Genomic DNA, 23,404 nt, shown 5'->3' with positions numbered 1-23,404 from the left:
AGGGCTCTTTGAGGCAAAGTGGAAAGCAGATACAAAGAGAGTCTATTGCATTACACAGGCAGACAATTGATTTTGACACAATGTGATTCTACATTTTCCCTGTGGTGGCGCTGTAGGTTATTTGAAACCTTAGTGCAAGGTTTTCCCACAGTTTGCAGTTGTTAATGGTGGGTCCCAGTAGCAAGATACATAGTGATGAGCTTATCATCAGGGGATCCTTCTAACAAAGCTGGATTCTCTTTATGTGGATGAGAAAAGACTAATAAAAAAAGAATAGTAACAGTGAACAGTCAAGAATATTACTGACACTTTCTAGATGTGTCTAATATGTCTCTATGTTTCCATATTTGTCAAAAGCAACTATGGATTGGGCTCAGGAAATGAACAGGCCGGGTTGTTATTAAGTGCTGCGGACATAATGTTTCATTCTTATCCGGTTAATGCAAGGGGCAGACATAAATCAGATCACCAATAAATGCTAATATCAAACCAGGTGTTTCTCCATCTGTAACATTGATGCCATACCCTGTATCTACTGTCAGGCTAGTGCGGCTCATGTAATAAGCTAAAGGAAAGGTCAAAAGTGTTGCAAATAGTTCTGACAATATGTGATACAAAGATTAAAGGGGTAGTCCAGTATTGAAAAACGTATCCCCTATCCTAAGGGGTGGTCGACTGCTGGGACCCCTGCGATATCCCGTACGGGGTCCCGACTCTCCTGCCAGATAGCGCATGTCAACCATCGCACGAAGCGACGGCCGACACGCCCCCTCAATACATCGCTATGGCAAAGCCTGAGATTGCCGAAGGCAGCGATCCAGCTCTCCCATAGAGTTGTATTGAGGGGGTATGTCAGCCGCCGCTTCGTGTGGTGGTCAATACGCCCCGTTCCCGCAGACTGCCGGGTCACCATATGGGAGATCGCGGGGGGGGGGGGGGGGGGGTCCCAGTGGTTGGACACACCACGATTTGAAACTTATCCTCTATCCTTAGGATAGGGGATACTTTTTTGATACTGGAGATCTTCTTTAACCCCTTAAGGACGGCAGTCGTATCCATATGCCCCCGTTTTAAAGTCCTTAAGGACTGAGGGCATGTGGGTAAGTCCGTGGAAATTCCGGTCCATGCCGCTAGCATCCGGGAACATCGCCGAGGGGGGGTCCTGAGACCCCCACAATTCAGACCGGCGATGTTCGGCGATTCCGGTTACCACCGCACGCCAGGCGGGGATCAGAGCCGGATGCCTGCTGTAATCATAGCGGGCATCCCGGGCATACCAGTGGTCTGTGGTGGTTCCAGGTCATCTGGGTCAGGTGTGACCCGATGACCCGGATAAGGATGATGATTGGTGTTGTAATATACACCACCAATCATCATCCATATAGTACTGGGGGCGGCAGTGTTGCCACCCCCCAGTACAGCAGTGATTGGGTGGCCGTAGTGACAGTACCAGTCACTACAGTATGGGGAGGGGGAGGGGGGTGCAGGAGCACGTTGCTCTGTTCTGCTCACCATTTCCTAGAGATATGGTGTGCAGGACGGAGCCCCGTACTGCCATCTCCCCCCTCACACTTAAAAAAGTGTAAAAAAAAGTTCCCCCTTGCCCCCTTTCTGTGGCCCCTTGTCACAGAAAGCAGTCAGGGAAAGCATTAGATTAGGTAGGGACAGTTGGGGTTAAAAAAATTATTATTTTTTTTTTGGTGTACCGTCTGTAGGTGTCCGAGGGTCCGTAGCACCTTTAGCTGCGTGAGCCAGGCCCTACAGGGCCCTCTTAGCTATAAAAGAACGGTCCGCCACCGTCAGCTAAAGCCCACCAGTCGCTGATCAGTCCTGTAGTACTGATCAGTGTTCTTTTTGTGGTGAAAGCGCTTTTTTGTGGATTAAAGCATCTTTTTTATTTTATTTTTTGCACCTATATGTGGTCCATGCCACCAGTAGCAGGCCTGTGCGATCCGTACCTGTGTGTGCGGCCTGCCCCACGGCTGTTTTTTTTTGTCTGCATACGTGCCACCAGCCACTGTTCTGGGCTGAGTGGCCAGACCCCCCTCCCCTCCACTGACTTCTACGCCCCCTACCGCCACCAAGCGCTAATCAGTGTGCACACCACTGATTAGGTAAACGCTTTTTTTTTGGCGCAGGTTTTTTTTTTTGTCTAGTTTTATTCTATATTTTTATATTTTTGATCTTAGGGCGGGTTAGTTAGTTAGGTTAGGGGAGGTTAGGGCAGGAAGTCTCGCACCACATCACACGCAGCACATACACCAATAAAGTTTCCCCCCACATATATACACCCCATTAGAGTAGGGAAATGGACCGCAGGGCGTTTTCAGTGGAGGAGGCATATGCCTTACTTGACTCCGACTCTGAAAGCACCACAGAGGACGAGGAAGACCCCACCTTCCTTATTTCCTCGTCCTCCTAATCATCTTCTGATGATGAGCCACCAAGGCGGCAGCCATGCAATCCTCCTCTGCTCCTGTGCCCCAAGCTAGTATGGGTCCCCCTGCCGCTCATACTAGTCAAGCCCCCCAGCCAAGTTTACTGGTGCCCCGTACTGGCGAACTTGTCTGGACTCAGCCAGCGGACCACGAGCCCATGATTCCTGAGTTTGTTGGCGACTCAGGAATCAAGATGGACTTTGTTGGGTTCACTGAAATGGACTATTTCAGGTTTTTTTCCAGTGACGACTTTGTCAATCTGATGGTTGACGAGACGAACCTGTACGCCCAACAGTTCATGAGGCAATACTGGAGAGGGGATGTCTCTACCAGACCCCGCTCTACATTATGGCCATGGCACGTCCCCGGTTCGAGGCCATTCGGAAATGTTTGCATTATGCTGATAATGCGTCATGATCAATCACTTCGGGGCCAAATTTTGGGAGGCCTATGTCCCTGGGTGGGAGGTCGCTATTTATGAGTCTCCCATCAGCTTTAAGGGGAGACTCAGCTTCCGTCAATACTTCCCAACCAAGCAAGTGCGGTATGGCGTGAAGATGTATAAACTGTGCGAGAGTACCTCATGGTACACTTGCAAGTTTATGGTGTATGAGGGACGAAATTCCTGTTTTGAACCCCCAGAATGTCCCCCACTCTGGGTGTTAGCGGGAAAATTGTTTGGGGCCTTTTGCACCCATTGCTAGATAAAGGTTACCACTTTTATATGGATAACTTTTATACTAGTATCCCTCCCTTCACATCCCTCACCGGCAGATCCATGGTTGCTTGTGAGATCCTCTGGAATAATCAAAGAGGCCTTCCGCCCCATCCCATACATGCTCCTATCCCCCGGGGTGAGTCCCGTGCCCTTTTCCATGAAAACCTGTTGCTGTTCATGTATAAGGACAAGAGGGATGTCCTTATGCTCACCACAATTCATGGGAATGGCAGCACCCCTGTTCCTGTGCGAGGACCGGTCCTCAAGCCCTATTGTATTCTGGACTACAATGGGTATATGGGGGGTAGTTGACCGTTCTGATCAAGTCCTCAAGCCATATGATGCCATGCGGAAAACATGGACATGGTACAAAAAAGTTGCGGTCTACATGGTACAGGTTGCCATGTACAACTCTTTCATATTGTCCCAGTACGCTGGCAACACAGGGACATTCCTGCAGTTTCAAGAGGTAGTTCTAAAGGCCCTCATCTTTGGTGGCCGCCAAGGAGCGGGTCAGAGCACCTCTGGAACTGTGGGCCCCCGGATAGTCCCCGGCCAACACTTTCCAGGTGAGGTCCCCCACACTGTAAAGAAGGGACGATCCCAGAAAAATGCAGAGTGTGTTACAGGAGGGGGATTCAGAAGGACACCACCACTCAGTGTGACACTTGCCCCAATCATCCGGGCCTCTGCATTAAAAACTGCTTCAGGGTGTATCACACTTCCATGGAGCACTACATTTTTAATCCTTTTCCCTAATTTTAATTCCCCAGAATTATACGCCAATGTATCAGTCCAGAGTACATTGTCCTCCAAATATTAAAACCAACCCCCCCCCCCTCCCCCCCCAAAAAAAAATAAATAAAAGAAAAAAGAATAATACCCAGAATGATGATTCAGAGCATAGGGCATCATTTTTACTTTCGGCTATACTCTGGGTCATCATTCTGGGAATTGGCATATTAGTATTATGCCATAGTACACTTCATCCATTCCTGGAAAATAAATATAGGGAACACCCATCTGTTCCAAATCTCCACTTCACCCCTATACACCTTCCCTAGGGGTGTACTGTTTGTAATAGGATCACATGTGGGTGTTCCTTTCTTGTATTTTCCTCTGAATTTATGTAACTGTTAGGTCCGTAAGAAACGTCAGCCTCAAATGCGAAGAGTTCTCGCTGAGCTCTGTCGTATTTCCAGGCGACAATTCCGAGTCACATGTTAGTTGTTCTCAGAAAGATGAAGCAGAGTATAGGTTGAAAATTGCAATTTTAAAAAGCTACCCTTCATCCATTCCTGGAAAATTAATTTAGGAAACACCCGTGTGTTCAAAATGTCCTCTTTACCCCTATACCCATTTTTTTTTTGGGGGGGGGGTACTTTCTGCAATGGTGTCACATGTGGGCGTTTCATTTTTGTATTTTCCTCAGAATGTATGTAACCGTCAGCTACTGCTATGCCATAGGCCTCAAATGCAAACAGGCCTCTATGACTTCTGAGCCTTGTTGCGCGCCCGCCGAGCACGTTTCCCCATATGTGGATGTGTTTCCATAGTCAGGAGAAAAAGCCATCCAAAATTTGTATCCCAACTTCTCCAATTACCCCTTGTGAAAATGTTAAAAAATTGGGTAACCCCAGCATTTTAGTGCAAAAAAATCAAATTTTTCAATTTACGGCCCACTGTTCAAAAAACCTGTGAGGTGTAAGTACTCACTGTACCCCTTTTACTTTCCTTGAGGGGTGTAGTTTCAAAACTGTGGTCACTTGCCAGGGTTTTTATTTATTATTTTATGTCAGAACCTCAACCATTGCAGTGCAAGGCACCACTTTAGGCCTCAAATCTCATCGGTGGTGTCTCACTCCTATGCCCTGTTTTGTGCCCATATAGTGCTTTACCGCCATATATGGGGTATATCCTTATTCTGGAGAAATTGGGCTTCAAATTTTGTGGAGCTTTTTTTCTCTTACTACTTGTGAAACTAAAAATGTTTTGGTAACTACCAGCAATTTATTATAAAAAATAAAATTTTTCACTTTTACGGTCCACTGTTCAAAAAAACTGTGAGGTGTAAGTACTCACTCTAACCCTTGTTACGTTCCTCAAGGGATGTAGTTTCCAAAATAGTATGCCATGTGTTTTTTTTTTTTGCTGTTCTGGCACCCTGGGGACTTTCTAAATGCAACATGCCAATATTTATTTATCATGCTTACTCCCGAGGAAGGAAACCATTTGTTTTCCAAAACACGTTGAGAGCATTTTTGGACTTCCAGAGCCACCATAGTGACATCACTATTGCTAGCAACAATGAGCAACCCGGAAGCCGACCGCAGCGTGGTAGAGATGCCGCCGGTCGGGGCGATACTCCCACTGCACACACGCTACGAGATCAACTCCAGGACATTTGAACCTCTCAGTCGGAACAATCGCAACAGAAGCAGGTACCATCCCGGACATTCAGAACACTGTATAGAGGTATCTGTGATGCGAAATATACTACTGCCTTTTATAACACAGGTCTGATCCCTCCTTAAAGTTCATTGACCTGATGGAATTTTGAGCAGTGATATTGCTCTATATGCTGACAGAATCATCATCATTAACTATACCTTACATCTAGAGGTACATTGCTGATACATGTGTAGCATTACAACTAAGCGTCTTTTTGCCTTTTTGTTTGTATAGCAAGTAGTCATTGCCATTTTTACTCCCTTTGCAACATTGTCCATCTGACCCCTATACACTGCATGATTACCTAGAGAAGAGCTACTAGTTCTTCCCTCCTCCATTCCAGTCTCACAGTTCCAAGGTATGCTTAATAGGGATCGACCGATATCGTTTTTTTAGGGCCGATACCGATAATCGATGCAGGTTAGGGCCGATAGCCGATAACTTATACCGATATTCCGGTATAAATTATCGGCTATTTAACCCCCTGCGACACCGCTGCAGATCATTGATTTAAAGCGGGCGCTTTAAATCAATGATCTGCAGTGGCTTTTGCGGGGCCATAGGCCGCCGCCGCCACCACCCGCTTCTCTCCCCTACCTGTCAGGGTGGTCCGGGCCATCCATCCATCGTTCGTGTAGTGTCCGGGGGCGTTCCGGGTGGAGGGTGGTCCGGTCCGGGCTGTCCTTCTTCTCCGGCGGTCATCTTCTCCACTCCGGGCAGGCTCCGGCCTAGTACGCTGCATAGACGCCGCTGCGCAGTGACGCCCGTGCGCAGCGACGCACCTGACGTCACGGCGTAGCGGCGTCTATGCAGCATACTAGGCCGGAGCCTGCCCGGAGTGGAGAAGAAGACCGTGGGAGAAGAAGGACAGCCCGGACGGGTTCACTCTTCACCCGAAACGCCCCCGGACACTACAGGAAGGAAGGATGGATGGCCCGGACCACCCCCATTACGGGTAAGTTTAATTTTTTTATTGACTCGGAGGGTGGGGGAGGGGCCCGACCGGTATAGCGGTATGGGAAAAAATCCATACCGGTATACCGCCTAGCATCACGGTGGGGGGTGCGACGCGGTGCGGTGGGTCGGTGGTGCGGTGCGGCGGGTCGAGGGAGTGGCGGTCGCGGTGCGGTGGGGGCGGTGCGGGGGGCGGGGCATTATCGGCTTATCGGCATCGGATAATTGCCGATACCGATAATGCCCAAAATCGTGATTATCGGCCGATAATATCGGCCATACCGATAATCGGTCGATCCCTAATGCTTAATATAGATATATTATCCATCTACCATTTCTAAGTCCCTCTCAGCGCACACTATATATATTTTGATTGTATTCCCACTTTTTTAAATACCTACTCACAGGGGAAGGTATTTCTAGTGGTGCAGCAGAGCGGGCACTCTATAGGTTCTGGTGCAGCGCTAGTGTTATATACAGTAACCCCCCGACCTACGATGGCCCAGACATATGATAAAATCGACATACGATGGCCTCTCAGAGGCCATCGCATGTCGATGTCAGCATCGACATACGATGCTTTTATATGTCGGGGCCATCGCATTAACTGCTATCCGACAGCGCAAAATGCTTAAGCTGCTGTCGGATAGCAGTTTAAGCATCCCTGGCAGGTTCGCTTACCTATTCCCGCTGCTCCGAGTCCACTTCGCGATCCTCCGGTGTCTTGCACATCTTCTCCAGGGTCCGTGCCTCACTTTCCGGCGTCGTTATTATGTCACTACGCACGCCGCACCGGCGCAGCAGCGTAATAACGTCACCAGAAAGCGAGGCCCGGACCCTGCAGAAGATGCGGAAGAAGCCGGAGGATCGCGAAGAAGACACCAGAGCAGCAGGACAGCATCGGGAGCCCCTGGGACAGCATCGGGAGCGGTAAGGACCTGGTCCGGAGCGACGGGGACAGGTGAGTACAGCTTCCTATACTTTACATTGCACGGATCCCTCAACATACGATGGATTCGACAAACGATGGGTCGTTTGGAACGAATTACCATCATATGTTGAGGGACCACTGTATATATAAAGTAGAATATGTCACGAAAAAACTATCTCGGAATCAGAATGAAAAGTAAAAGCATTCCAGAGTTATTAATGCTTAAAGTGACAGTGGTCAGATGTGTAAAAAACGCTCTGGTCCTTAAGGTGAAAATGGGCTGTGTCCTTAAGGGCTTAAAGGTGTTTGCTCACAAAACGCACAGTAAAAGGGATGTGTCTTATATGAGTCTAACCAATGGGACAATAGAGGGTTCTATGTCTTTGAAGGCTGAGCGGAGTGGTGGTAGGACATGCATGCTGCATGGACCTAGAGGAGGAAGCTAAGCACAGTACCCAACATGCATTACAGCTATCAGTTATCTTCATGTATCCCATAGAGTTTAATGGAGCAGCATGCATCATGGCACTCTACCATTGGAGTACTTTATAAGCCACCTAGCGGTCTAAAGTTATTGTAGTAGATTTTCAGAACCTTCCATGTTTCTGCAGTAGATGTCCGCATCTCTGTTGTAAATTTTCTATGTGAAACGCGATTCTACCAAATCTAACGATGGTGGCGATACCTATAGGATATGGAGTGCCCCATGTAAGCACAGGTAATTTACTAATAAAAGGGATAAGAGCTCTCAAGAGCACAATACACACTGAACAATAGGTCTACATTCCTACTTCACTCTTTACAAGGGACAATCTCCCTTCTCCTCTATTCTGCTATCAGATGTACACCGTCCTTCATCAATAATAGCTTGTTTAATGTGTCCTTTCAACCAGGTTTACGTGGGCCCTTGGGGCGTAAGAGACACAGTGGCCCCCTTATGCCTTAACTTGTTTCATCCTTCTTGGATACTATATACCCATAAGGACACCAGTGACTTTTTGTGTCCGTGTTTTTTTAAAATATATTTACAATTATTAATATATTTTAAAACATTTTTAAATAATTCTAAATATTTGCACAAAAAACATCAAGTGAACAATACCCTATATGAGAGAGGCTGCTATATGCTACAAAAATGGTCATTTAATCCTTTTTTTTATTTTCGGATGGTCAACACTTTTTTGTCTATGCATTCCCCCATTCACCGCCAAAACAGTCTCTTTTCTCTTTTTTTTTTTTTTTTTGCTAGACTAGCTGTAGTATTTTTAGGGCACCAAATTTGCCATACACATAAGATGGGCTAGGTTCACATTGCTGTCGGACTCTGCTATTTGAAGTTCCGTCAGAAATTTTGTCATAACAGCAGAGTCTAATGGAAAAAAATTGTGCATGCACCAATTTTTTTCTCCGGTAAACTACCGGCTCTACGATGGATGCTATTCAAGTCAATGGGATCTGTCGGGACCTGGTGAAGTCAGTTGTCCTCTGGCCCCTTTTAGGCTGTTTGATGATAAAAAAAAATTTGCTAAATGGACCCAGAATGTGACAGAAGACAACAGAACTTAGCCTAAGCTTTTTGTTTAAATTGCCTTTTACTATAAGAAAAATGCAAGTAATAAAAAAGTCAATTTGCGCCATTTTTTATTTAAATTTAATGATCACAATAAATTAAGTTTCCAATGTTTTGTACCGTTGATAGGGTTCCAGGGATGTCAAAAAGTCTATGTTATTTACTAATGTGTTACATTAATTTAAGTGTTTTTAAAAAAATGTTATAATTTTTTAACTTTTTTTTGTAACAGGAATTTTATAAAAAAAATAAAAATATAAATCTATCTATAATGAACTGCCAAACACAGCAGCATGTACAAGGCTCACTTTTAAATGGGGGTGAAGGAAAGCATAAAGCTATCGCTAATGTGTGCCCATCATATAAACATGTAACTATGTGTCTTATAGTTTACCATATAATGCACCCATATATTAATAGTGACAATAATGGGAACCCCCCCAGTGCAGGAATGCATTTGGCCAATGTAGACTCCTATTGCATAAATATATACCAAAAATAACTGGAGCTACTCGAGAAAGTATAACAATGACAACGTCTTTATAGAAAGTACAACATACATATAAAATCTCATTAAAAAAGGAGGAAATGGACACCAGAAAAGGGCGGCATACCCGGGACTATGATGTTGTGCTAGGCAACAATAGCAATATGTAAACAATACTATATGGATCTGATAGTATGTGTGGTAACAAGCGGTATGCAGAGTCACTAATGGGTTAACTAAAAGTCAGACCAGTATAGAATTAAAGGGTTACTCCGCTCCCTAGCGTCCGGAACATTGAGTTCCTGAACGCTGTGTGCGGGCTTCCGTATTCACACCCGCCCCCTCAATGCAAGTCTATGGGAGTTGGTGTGACGACTGTCGTGCCCCCTTCCCATAGACTTTCATTGAGGGGGTGGGCGTGAACACGGAAGCCCGCACACAGTGTTCAGGAACTCAATGTTCGGGACGCTGGAGAGCAGAGTAACCCTTTAAGTAAAGTGCAAAATGCAATAACTAAGTACCGTATTTTTCGCCCTATAGGACCCACTGGCATATAAGACGTACCCAATTTTAAAGGTGCAAAATCTAGAAAAAAAAGATTCTGCACCCAACAGTGATCTTCAACCTGCGGACCTCCAGATGTTGCAAAACTACAACTCCCAGCATGCCCGGACAGCCGTTGGCTGTCCGGGCATGCTGGGAGTTGTAGTTTTGCAACATCTGGAGGTCCGCAGGTTGAAGACCACTGGATAGGAGGTAATACTCACGTGTCCCCGCCGCTCCGGACCCGTCACCGCTGCCCTGGATGTCGCTCCATTGCTGTCCCCGAGGCTCCGGATGTCTTCTTCCCCGGGATCCACGCACTCCGTCGCCGTCATCACGTCGCTACGCACGCTGCTCCTATTGGATGACGGGACGGCGTGCGCGACGACGTGATGACGTCGAAGGAGAGCACCGCCATGCAGGGGATCCCAGCACGGAGCAGACACCGAGGAGGCAGGTAAGGTCCCTCCCGGTGTCTTGTAAGCTGTTCGGGACGCCGTGATTTCACTGCGGCGGGTCCGAACAGCCCGACTGAACAGCCGGGTTACTGTCACTTTCGCTTCTGACGCGGCGGTCAGCTTTGATCGCCGCGTCTGAAGGGTTAATACAGGGCATCACTGCGATCGGTGATGTCTTGTATTAACCGCGGGTCCAGGCCGTTGATGGCTGCAGGGATCGACCCGATAGGTGTGTATTTGCCGTATAAGACGCACAGTTTTGGGGAAGAAAAAGTGCGTCTTATACAGTGAAAAATACGGTATATGGACAATGCATGATACACAATTATAGCAGCAGTACAGACCACAGCAGCAATAGTAGAGAGTGCAGCATCCCGGGACCCCTAGCTCTCTACTGTTGCTGCTGTGGTCTGTACTGCGGCTATAATTGTGTATCATGCATTTTCCATATACTTAGTTATTGCATTTGAACTTTATTTAATTCTATACTGGTCTGACTTTCAGTTAACCCTGCATACTGTTTGTTACCACACATACTGCTATCAGATCCATATAGTATTTTTTACATATTGCTATTGTTGCCTAGCACAACATCATAGTCCCGGTATGCCGCCCTTTTTCTGGTGTCCATTTCCTCCTTTTTAATTAGATTTTATATGTATGTTGCATTTTCTATAATGAACTGGCAATCTACATGTGTGCATACTCTCATTCAGCTAACAGCTTTCTCTTCCAGTCCCCCATTTACATGCATGCTCGTCTCAGCTGAGCGTGCATGTTTTTAATAGCGAAAGCAGGGGATAAGCTGCTTTGCAGCGCAGTGCTTGCTACACGTAAAGGTTACAGGGGGTCTCTGCATTCCCTGGCTTCACTGAATTGCCTTTTTAAGAGTCTATAAGGGCTGTCCAATAAAGCAGGATGGAGATCTTGGCAAGTCAAGGAGTGAAGAGCACTACCACATGCTTCTCTCTGCTCTCATTCTAATGATCAGTGGGTTTTGAGACTCCAACCAATCAAAAGTTTTAACGTGTCAAACATTTTCTAAAATGACAGTAACACTTTAAAGTAATGCTTCCTGGGAAAAATATGCAAAAAAGGTCATATTTACAAGAAAGAGTCAAGTGAGCATTCCTAGGAACAACTGAGTAAAAAGGCCAGCGATCAGTTCGTTGCTCTTTTGTCGGCTGATTGAATCTTTTGTGCGGACATTTAACTCATTGTTGACATGTAGACAGAGGATGTGCGTCTGACAGTGATGAATCTAATGGGCTGCACGATTGATGGAGCCATGTGATCAGAGATATTAATGCTCGCTATCCTGTGCCCATCATCTCGTGTAAAAGGGCCCTTGGTCAATGTCCAATCACTATGGGTTATATAAAATTTTATAAATACATTATAGAGTATGAAAACAGTGCCACTCAAAAAAATTTGTTATGTACAGTAAGGTCGTATTAACCACCATATTAGGTCACCATTATACTTCTAATACACAGCAAGTTCTAATATCTGTACAGTAAGCCTAGGTTGACATTGCCGTTCGCATCCGACCCATTAAGGGTCCGATCGGCTCTTTTTTTTTTTTTGAGCTTATCGGACCTAAAACGGGTTGGAGGCAAAGGCTACTACAGGGTCACGGCAAAAGGCTACTACCGGTAATATTACAGGAATTTTGCTGAGAAAAAAATTAGTGCTTGCACTATTTTTTTCTCTGTTAAACTCCTGTTCTTCTGGCCGGATTGCCGTCAGAACTCCGAAAGCGGAATCCGACGGCAATGTGAACAAAGCCTAACGTGTTCTCAACATAACAAAATAGAACTCGAGCTACTAGAGAAAATACAGCTGAAAATACACTGCTCAAAAAAATAAAGGGAACACTTAAACAACACAATTTAACTCCAAGTCAATCACACTTCTGTGAAATCACACTGTCCACTCCGGAAGCAACACTGATTGACAATCAATTTCACATGCTGTTGTGCAAATGGAACAGACAACAGGTGGAAATTATAGGCAATTAGCAAGACACCCCCAATAAAGGAGTGGTTCTGCAGGTGGTGACCACAGACCACTTCTCAGTTCCTATGCTTCCTGGTTGACATTTGGTCACTTTTGAATGCTGACGGTGCTTTCACTCTAGTGGTAGCATGAGACGGAGTCTACAACCCACACAAGTGGCTCAAGTAGTGCAGCTCATCCATGATGGCACATTAATGCAAGCTGTGGCAAGAAGGTTTGCTGTGTCTGTCAGCGTAGTGTCCAGAGCAAGAGGTGCTACCAGGAGACAGGCCAGTACATCAGGAGACGTGGAGGAGGCCGTAGGAGGGCAACAAACCAGCAGCAGAACCGCTAAATCCATCTGCAAGGAGGAGCAGGAGGAGCACTGCCAGAGCCCTGCAAAATGACCTCCAGCAGGCCACAAATATGCATGTGTCCACTCAAACGGTCAGAAACAGACTCCATGAGGGTGGTATGAGGGCCCGACGTCCACAGGTGGGGGTTGTGCTTACAGCCATACACCGTGCAGGACGTTTGGCATTTGCAAGAGAACACAAAGATTGGCAAATTTGCCACTGGCAACCTGTGCTCTTCACAGATGAAAGCATGCTCACACTGAGCACATGTGACAGATGTGACAGAGTCTTGAGAAGCCGTCGGGAACATTCTGCTGCCTGCAACATCCTCCAGCATGACCGGTCTGGTAATGGTGTGGGGTGGCATTTCTTTGGGGGGCCGCACAGCCCTGCATGTGCTTGCCAGAGGTAGCCTGACTGCCATTAGGTACCGAGATGAGATCCTCAGACCCCTTGTGGGACTATATGCTGGTGCGGTTGGCCCTGGGTTCCTACTAATGAAAGACAATGATAGATCTCATGTGGCTGGAGTGTGTCAGCAGTTCCTGCAAGAGGAAGGCATTGATGTTATGGACTGGCCCGCCCGTTCCCCAGACCTGAATCCGATTGAGCACATCTGGGACATCATGTCTCGCTCCATCCACCAACGCCACACTGCACCACAGACTGTCCAGGAGTTAGCAGATGCTTTAGTCCAGGTCTGGGAGGACATCCCTCAGGAGCATGCCCAGGTGTTGTAGGGAGGTCAAACCGGCATGTGGAGGCCACACACACTACTGAGCCTCATTTTGACTTGTTTTAAGGACATTACATCAAAGTTGGATCAGCCTGTAGTGTGGTTTTCAACTTTGATTTTGAGCGTGACTACATATCCAGACCTCCATGGGTTGATAAATTTCATTTCCATTGATCATTTTTGTGTGATTTTGTTGTCAGCACATTCAACTATGTAAAGACGAAAGAATTTCATACGATTAGTTCATTCATTCAGATCTAGGATGTGTTATCTTAGTGTTCCCTTTATTTTTTTGAGCAGTATATCTGAAAATAATCACAGTAAGGCATCACAAAAAAATTGGTGACACATTTAATTTTACACACTAATTTTCATCCATAATCACAACAAAATAGGCAACATTTTTGCACCTGTCTTTTTTGCTGATTTTGGACAAAAATCAGGTCATAAAATCAAAAACATTGCCAATTTTTCCTCTGTGTGAACCCGACCTAAATCTGTGTTCACACGTGTGTTGGAACCTCAGTCACTTATTTAGCCATATATGATGGAAAGACTATAGTAGCATGCAGTGATTTTATTCCTGTCACAATAATGGGCATCACATCGAAGCCCAACAGACCCCAGTATAGGTCAATGGGGTCCGTCAAGTGATGGTGGTGTCCATTGTGTGGCAGAGCCATAACAGCTTGAATTCTTTTCAATTTCTGCTTATGACGTGATAGAAAAAAATAATTCTCGACAATGATGTGAACTGAGTCTAAAAAAATCAAAGAACTTATAAAGAACAATGAGAAAAAATAGATATACTGTAACATAAACAGTAAGGCTGAAGAAAAACTATGTCGCTTAACATATTACCAGGCAGTGTTGATCCAGAAATAGGAAACCATACAAAACAAGAAAAATCTTGTGTCCTCTTGTTAGGGGACAGAAACACAGGGGTTAAATAACAAAAATAATCACACACACTGATGTGAATGACCCTTATACACATAGTTTCCTTAGGGAATAGTCAGCACAGATATTTTAGATTGTAGATATGAGCCTATTATCATGACAGGTAAGAGACAGCCGGAATGTCAAATTTTACCATCCATTCAACCCAGTTTAAGAATACACATGTACACTGCTTCTGACATAACTCCTAGGAGAGCCAGTAAGTGTCCTCAATACCCCGGCCACACCCAGTGATTGACAACCTACTCTGTACACACACTGATTGAAGGACAGTTGTCAATCACTGGGTGGGGCGGAGTAATCAGGACTCTTACTGGCTCTCCTAGGAGTCCTGTCAGGATTTGCTTTTTTTACTCATGAATTCTGCTCCACATCATATAAACCTGTATATCATAGAGCACAGCTTCTCTACCTCTATCATATACTACTCTTAGATGGGTCAGAATAAATCTCCTGAGTGGTTCACTTTAAGGCTCAGACTTAAAGGGATTGTATGTCTCTAGGATATGTGATCCCTTCATGATCAGTGTGGGTCCATCCTCTGGACCCCTCACCAATTATTAAAATGGAGAGGATGCAGTACTAGTGATACACAATTGGTGGGATTCATATAGGTTAACCCCTCAAGTGATAACATATCCGAGCGACAGGCTATACCCTATACCCCTTAACAATGCTTGACTTTTTGATCTGTATGAGCAATCGAGTGACATAAGTCTATGGGGATTAAAAAAATAAAAGTAAGAATGTTTTTAAAAATATTTAAACCCCTCTCCTTCCAAGTACTATTTTTTCCCCCAAAGGGTGTGCAACCAAATATTCAGTTAAGGGTGCCAATCATTTTGTCCAGACCATTTTTGGAGTTTGGTGTGACATTATGTCCAATTTGCTTTTTTTCCTCCCTTTTTTGGTTTATTTCCAATACACACAAAGGGAATAAATATGTGTATGGCAAAACATGTGTTACTGCAATCCTTTTCTGTGAGAAATGACTGTAGGTCAACCCTTTAAAGGAGAACTATCAGACAGGACAACTTATCCCCTATCCTTTGGTCCCAGCGGTTATACCTACTGCGATCAGACAATTATCCCCTATCCTTTGGATGTCTGGGCATTCTGAGAGTTGTAGTTTTGCAACAGCTGGAGGCACCCTAGTTGGAAAAAACTGATATAGGAGAAGAAAATCTTGGTGTCTTTGTTCACCTTTGGCTGTCAGGGCATGATGGGAGTTTTAGTTTTGCAACAGCTGAAGACACTCTAGTTGGAAAACACTTTCTCCTACTAAATCACTCATTTCATGTCAGCGCTGTCTTACTTACTTTCACCCAGAGTGTAAATTATCATTAGGGCACATTTTTGCACAATGCAAAACCTTGCGCACGTTACTTCATAAATTCGAGCAACTGACTGGAAGTCCTTGGCAAGTGGAAAAAAAAAGGGCAAAAAGCTCATACACATTCCTATGCCTGCCAGTCACTGGAGTAAAAAAAAATTATTTTTGCGCAAGTTATTAATTCAGCTCCCCAACCAGTGCAGGTGCTAACCACGGACTCCCTGAAAGTGAACAACATGAAAAAGGATAACGCTAGCACAGACTACATAAAAATAGCACAAAATGTGATGATAACTTTGGCGCACTTCGATGCGCAAAATAAAAACACAATGCATTCAAATTTCCTGGTGTACTTCAGTTATTAAATTCCCCCCAAAAGTCACATATAACTACGACAACGCTAGTGCAGACACCATAAAAATAGCCCAGTAAATAACTTCAGTGCACATCAATGCGCCACACAAAAACACAGCACACACAATTTTACAGGAGTACGGCAGTTAATAAATTCCCCCCCCCCCCCAAAAGTCACATATAACTACACTGACGGTAGTGCAGATACCATAAAAATAGCGCACAATTAGATGATAAAAATGGCATGTTAATGTGCAAAACAAAAACACAGAGCACGCAATTTTACAGGTGTACGCCGGTTAATAAATTCCCCCCCAAAAAGTTACATATAACTATGCAGAAGAGAAAAGTCACTTTTAGAAACAGCCTTGCAGTTTTCCTAATACTATTCCCATGTGTAGATGAAGCCCGCTCCCCAGCACATGCTGGTCTGTAGCCCCTTAGCCCTGAAGGCTACTACCAGCACAGGCAGGCGAAACTATTCTACATACCTAAGACTCCGACACATGAAGTCCCAGCATAATCCCAAGACCTGGGAAGCACCTGATATAGTGCTGACTGCATGATAGACCCTTCCGCTGTCATGTACTTACCTCTGGGGTCTCCTAGTCCTCAGAAGAAGGATCCAGACAGTGGAGGTGACCAGACTCTGCACTTCTCTTCTAGATGCTGAGTCTCCTGTTGCTGAATTGTTCCCCTCCCCCAGGACCCTCTCACTCCCCTCCTCTATAACCAGCACTTCTTGTTTCTCTTAAGATGCAGTGGTTTTTCAAGGGGGAGTGGATGAGGAGGGGGCTGGGGTAGTAATCCATTAGGGGAGAAAGGTGTTAGAGGGATAAAGAGGGAGGCCAAGACAGGGCTACCCCCAGGGGCAGCCAGAGACCTTACAGGCAGAGGTCAGGGAGGCTTTGACAGATCCCCGCCAGTCCCATCACTCTCCCACAATAGTGGACAGACCATAAAGTGCACAAACAGATATTCCCACCATTAGGCGACCAGGAGAAAGAAAAGACTTAGACAAGTAGCTGTCATTGAAAAGAAGGACATATAGAGTGACCACCTGGCCATGTGTTACCAGGAGGCAGCGCCGTGCACCAGGGATCCTTAACGGCAAAGTATGGGATATGGATTTTCAAGACACAGCGGGTGGATCTTGATGGATAGATGACACTGCTGGGAAATATACAGAATTATTCTGGTGGGAATGGCACTGCTGGAATTCATACAGGATGGCACTGCGGGAATTACGTAGGATGGCACTGCTTTAACATATTGGAAATTATGCCAAAAATCATGTACAGTGACCCCTCAACTATTAATTGGTTACAGGACGACCATTGTATGTTGAGACCACAACTCTGTGAAAACCTGGTAATTGGTTCTGAAGCTACCAAAATGAGGTTAAACAAAAAATATGTAAATAACTAATACAGACAAAGCAAGTCCTTACATATAAAAGTAAGAAAGATCTGCTGGGAGCTGTAATCACTGTCTATGTAGAGGACAGGAGCTTCTTCAGGGTCCTGTACAGTACACAGTGTCCTAAAAAAGTAATGGAGCCGTCTCACCTGGTTTCCAAAGGATCAGCTGACCCTGGTACAGGTAAAGAGTAGTACAGAACATGTAATACCTCCCTGTACTGTAGGGGGCGCTACCAGACACCAGTCAGTGCATGCACTTCAGTAATACAGGGGTTTTACCAGTAAAATGCCCATTCTGATTGGTCAGTTCTTCCAGCCATTGACATGTTTCTCAGATCTGGACTGTCTGTACATTGTATGTTGAGTCTGGTTTCAAGTTACAATGGTCCAGAAAAGACCATTGTATGTTGAAACTATTGTATGTTGAGGCCATTGAAAGTTGAGGGATCACTGTACTTCAATGAAGCTCTAATCCTTACACAAGGCCCCGGGAAAGAAACCTCAAAAGCCAGGGTTTATGGAAACCAACTTGGAACTTTACTCCTGGTGTATATCAGTACAGTAACAATATTTTGTAGTAGTTTAGAGATGAAGTACAGTTATTTGGAATACACTTTTAGTTCAGGAGCAAGTAGTAAATTGTCACTAGTCACTGTCCAGAAGATATTTGTGCGTTTTATGCAGATTTGTGAATGTAGACACATTTACTTGGAAGTTGTTCTATTTTACTCTACATTACTTTGGTAATGTTGTCTCCATTGTCCAATTAAACTGAGCAAGCTAACGAATGTTCTCACGGGGGTGGTCCGTGGTAAATGTTTGCTAGGATCCCTTCCCACTTACTGTAGGTGTGATGTTGTGACACATCGGTGTATCCAGAAGGAAATTTATTTTTTCTAAGAGCCAAGGAACGTGCTCTCGAATCCCCCAAAGAGCAAGAAAAAGTGCAAACGTGTTACACTACAAAAACGTGCACAAAGGATGTGGTCTATAGCAAGCCCTTCTCCAACAGGAGAGAGGCCCCCCAACATACCTTACCCTACGCCTCCGGACCAAAAGGTACCTGCGAGGTTCCAGGTTCAATGTCCCTTTTCATCGAAGCTACTTAGGGACCACAAATGCTCCCGGCATCCCCCTTGGCGTTAGCCAAGATATCTGCCCACAGAGCCATTAACGGTCGGTACCCTGCCCATGCAGGAGTACCTGGGTTTTTTGCATTGAGCTGATTCCTCAGAACCAGCCCCGAACGCCCTGGTACACCTGTCTCCTCCATGCAGCATCCATCCTACATCAATGGCTCGGACTAGACTACTGATAAGAACAGATACTACACTTGATCTTACCCAAAAGGTCGAGAAGCGATCCAGAAGGAAATAGGAACGTGTGGAGGATCCAGCAATCCAGAAGGATATCCCCAGACGTTTGCCTGTCACTAACTAGGCCAGGTACATATAAATTATTGCATATGTAAGTGGCAGTCCGGTTCCCGTTTGGATTGCAGGGAGTCCACTCTTTTCATTTACTCCATCACATTTTTGTTTCCTATGTTCTCTCTATAGAGCGTGTATCTTTATTTTGCATGATAGTCACAATTTTTGCATTATTTCATTGGAGGCTTACCCTCTACATCTATTGTAGTGCACTTTAGATATACAGTAGCAATTGTCAGCATGTATGCTGCATTAGTATGTCGTCAGTATAAGGCATTTTGTATAGGATGATTTGGTCTTTTTTATATTGATTGATACTTCACTTGGACTTTGTATGCATTTTTTACCGGAGTGACATTTTATTTAATACAAATGGATGCAATATTTTTTTGTTTCTGATAAGAGCCAGATACAGAAACATATATCTTTTTTTTATTTTTTTTATTTTATCTCATTTTAGTATATAACAGGACACTGATATACTGTATTTCCGATCTGCTTTAAACAGCAATTAGAGATATGCTTTACAGTAAGCCCCATGGACAATAGCCACTATAGAACAAAAGCCTGGAGCTGAACCAGTTGACTTCTATGGGAGAATATTGTAGGCATGCTTTGTGACTATCTTTGGCTATCACCTATTTCAAATGACCTGATCCCATCTTATTTATCTACTGGTGTCAATTTTCACATTAAGGGTAGGGTCATTATCTCCGGGGGACGTTCCTGCCGACAGAGATGGTGAGGATATGACGTTAAAAAATCTCCCCACCAGACACCTAAGAAGTCCCCTGGGCAAGGAGCTATACTTACCAAGTCCCATCTTCTCCGGCTGTAATCAGAGCCCATCAGTATGATTGACAGCACGGGAACAGAGCTTAGGGAGCAGAGCAATGACGTAAGTATAGCTCCCCACTCAGGGACAACTTACAGGCTGGCAGGTGAGACTTACTAACTTTATATTCTTACCATCTTTATGGGCAGGAATATCTTCCGGGGATAGTGAGTGAAGATTTTACCATATATAACGCGTTGGTAAAATCTGATAATTGGTCCCCTTAACCTCTTGAGGAAGAAGGGCATACCTGTACGCCCTTGTCCCAGGAGCTGAACGCGGGTTATATCGGGGTGATGCCCAGCATCAACCCCTTAGACGCCATGATCAAAGTTGATCATGTTAAAATGTTGAAAAACTCTTCCCGGCTGCTCAGCGGTGCTGGTCTGGACAACCGCGGTGGTTCCGATCAGTTGAGGGAACAGCGGGAGGGCCCTCACTATCCGATCGATGATCTGATGCTCCAGCCAGCCATGGCAGGCTGGAGAAGTCGAGCACAGATTACACTGATCAGTGCCATGCTATGGCATAGCATTGAACAGTGCATGCAATCTGAAGATTGAATGTAATAGTCCTCTATGGGAACTATAAAATTGTGTAAAATAAGTTTAAAAAAAAGGTAATACAACTGATTTAACCCCTTCCCAAATAAAAGTTTGAATCGCCCCCCTTTTCCATTTATGTAAATATGTAAACTGTAACGCCGAGCGCTCCGGGTCCCGCTTCTCCCCCGGAGCGTGCGCGGCATTACACTCCTGCTTGCAGCGCCCCGGTCAGACTCGCTGACCGGGAGCGCTGCTCTGTGTCCCTCTGCGGGGATGCGATCCCCGTGGCGGGACGTGCCAGCCTGCGGGTCGCATCCCGTATCACTCACCGGCCCCGTCCTTCTGCTCAGTCCCGGCGCGCGGCCCCGCTCTCTAGGGCGCGCGCGTGCCGGGTCTCTCAGATTTAAAGGGCTAGTGCACCATTAATTGGTGCCTGGCCCAATTAGTTCTAATCACTCCCTACACTATAAAAACCCACTTCCCCTTCCTGTCCCTGCCAGATCTTGTTGCCTTGTGCCCTGAGAAAGCATTTTGTGAATTCCCTAGCCTGTGTATCTGACCTTCTGCCGTTGCCCCTGACTACGAACCTTGCTGCCTGCCCTGACCTTCTGCTACGTCTGACCTTGCCTTTGCCTTGTCCTTTGTACCACGCCTGTCTCAGCAGCCAGAGGGGTCGAGTCGCTACTGGGGGACACGACCTGGTAGTTACTGCGGCAGCAAGTCCATCCCGCTTTGCGGCGGGCTTTGGTGAAGACCAGTAACTGCTTAGAACCTATCCCCCAGTACGACCCGTGCCATCGCCTCTCTGGCACAGAGGATCCACCTCCAGTGTCCTCACCAGCCGCTAGTCCGGATCCTGACAGTAGATCCGGCAATGGATCCCGCTGAAGTGCCGCTGCCAAGCCTCGCTGACCTCACTTCCGTGGTCACCCAGCAGTCCCCGCAGATTGCCCAACAAGGACAACAGCTGTCGCAGTTGACCGCCATGATTCAACAGCTTCTGCCTCCTCAGCCTCAACCATCTCTTCCGCCAGTTCCTGCATCTCCTCCGCAGCGAGTGGCCGCTCCCAGATTCCGCCTGTCTCTTCCAGATTGACGGAGACTCTAAGAGGTGCCGGGGATTCCTGTCCCAATGTTCCCTGCACCTGGAGATGTTGTCGGACAAGTTCCCCACAGAACGGTCTAAGGTGGCATCCGTGGTCAGTTTACTATCCGGGAAGGCCTTGGCCTGGGCCACGCCACTCTGGGACCGCAACGATCCTGCCACTGCCTCCGTCCAGTCCTTCTTTTCTGAAGTCCGCAGTGTCTTTGAGGAACCTGCCCGTGCCTCTTCCGCGGAAACAGCCTTGTTGAACCATGTCCAAGGGGACTCTACAGTGGGCGAATATGCCATACAATTTCGTACTTTGGCCTCTGAGTTGGTCTGGAACAATGAGGCTCTCTGCGCGACCTTTAAAAAAGGTTTATCCAGCCACATTAAAGGGGAACTACGGTGGAATTTTTTTTTGACAAATCAACTGGTGCCAGAAAGTTAAACAGATTTGTTAATTACTTCTATTTAAAAATCTTAACCCTTCTAGTACTTATCAGCTGCTGTATACTACAGATATACTACAGAGAAATTTGTGAATTTATTTTCTGCCTGACAACAGTGCTCTATACTGACACCTCTGTCCGTGTCAGGAGTGTCAAGAACAGGAGGTTATCTATGGGGATTTGCTTCTAACCTGACAGTTCCTGACACGGACAGAGGTGTCAGCAGAGAGCACTGTTGTCAGGCAGAAAAGAAATTCACAAATTTCTCTGTAGTATATCTGTAGTATACAGCAGCTGATAAGTACTAGAAGGGTTAAGATTTTTAAATAGGGTTGTCCCATCGGCTGACTTCATCCCCTATAGATTCATCTACAACGATGTTATTCAAGTCTGATCATGTGTTTTTTTACTTTTTATTTTTATTATTATTATTTTTATTTTATATTTATTATTATTTTTATTTATTATTTAATTATTCATTATTTTTTTTTAGTTCCTTCCCTGTATCTCATTATTAATATCAATTTTTATTTTTATTTCTATTAGTATTAGTATTTTCATTTTATTTTAGTATTTTTATTTAATTTATTCTTATTTTTATTAATTTTTTGTTCTATTTTATTTTATTTTATTCCATTCCTTTTTTACTTATTTATCTATTTATTTCCAACACGTTGTCTGTGATTTATTTTTATTTTTATCTTTATTTCTATTATCTCTCTATTATAAAAAATACATTTGTTTGGGAAAACGCATTGTTATACTTTTCCAACAGAATTCACACATCACTTTATACCTAGTATTGCTCTCTAGGTGAACCGATCCATTGAATCCATTTATGCTTTTTATTTTTATCTATCAATGTGTTAAGGGGTGGGATCTGTGCCTATATAAAACAACTGATGATTCATGGCAACTATCATGACTACTGAGGAAAGGGTTATATTATACAACCCTGAAACGCGTCTAGTCGTTTATGCACATCTACTGGCATAGTATTACCCTCGAAGAACTGTGCCCAAACCTCATGGCCAGTTATCTTTTATGAACTGTACCATTATCAGCGCTCTTACTCTGCTACCCACCCGGATCAGCAGTTCAGATCCATTCCGGTGTAACCATCCCGGTGCAGCCATCCCGGCTCTGACTACAGCTGACGTCAGACGCCGGCAACACGAGGTGAACTTCCAGCCCTCCAGTATATGGTCCTGTTCACCAACCAGCAAAGCGGTGAGGAATACCAACTAAATACCCAGAAGAGCAACTCTTTAACATATTTGTTTGGTACAGATCTTACTCTGCTATTTTATTATCTACTATATGCCAGGATTATAGTTTTAACTACTATAT

General features: G+C 45.1%; 1 protein-coding gene and 1 non-coding gene across 8 annotated transcripts in view; both read right to left on the bottom strand.

Annotated features, from left to right (window-relative positions):
• GREB1 (growth regulating estrogen receptor binding 1) overlaps nt 1-23,404 on the bottom strand; it is a 197,317-nt gene that overhangs the window by 144,370 nt on the left and 29,543 nt on the right. The window lies entirely within an intron of this gene.
• Nucleotides 18,880-19,071, bottom strand: LOC130363352 (U2 spliceosomal RNA). Its single transcript, XR_008891797.1, has one exon. It is a non-coding gene; the product is annotated as a U2 spliceosomal RNA (small nuclear RNA).

This window comes from Hyla sarda, chromosome 3 (assembly GCF_029499605.1).
Source record: "Hyla sarda isolate aHylSar1 chromosome 3, aHylSar1.hap1, whole genome shotgun sequence".
Classification (NCBI taxonomy): Eukaryota; Metazoa; Chordata; class Amphibia; order Anura; family Hylidae; genus Hyla; species Hyla sarda.
The sequence above is the reverse complement of the archived record's forward strand: the minus strand, read 5'-3'. Positions and strand labels throughout refer to the sequence as shown.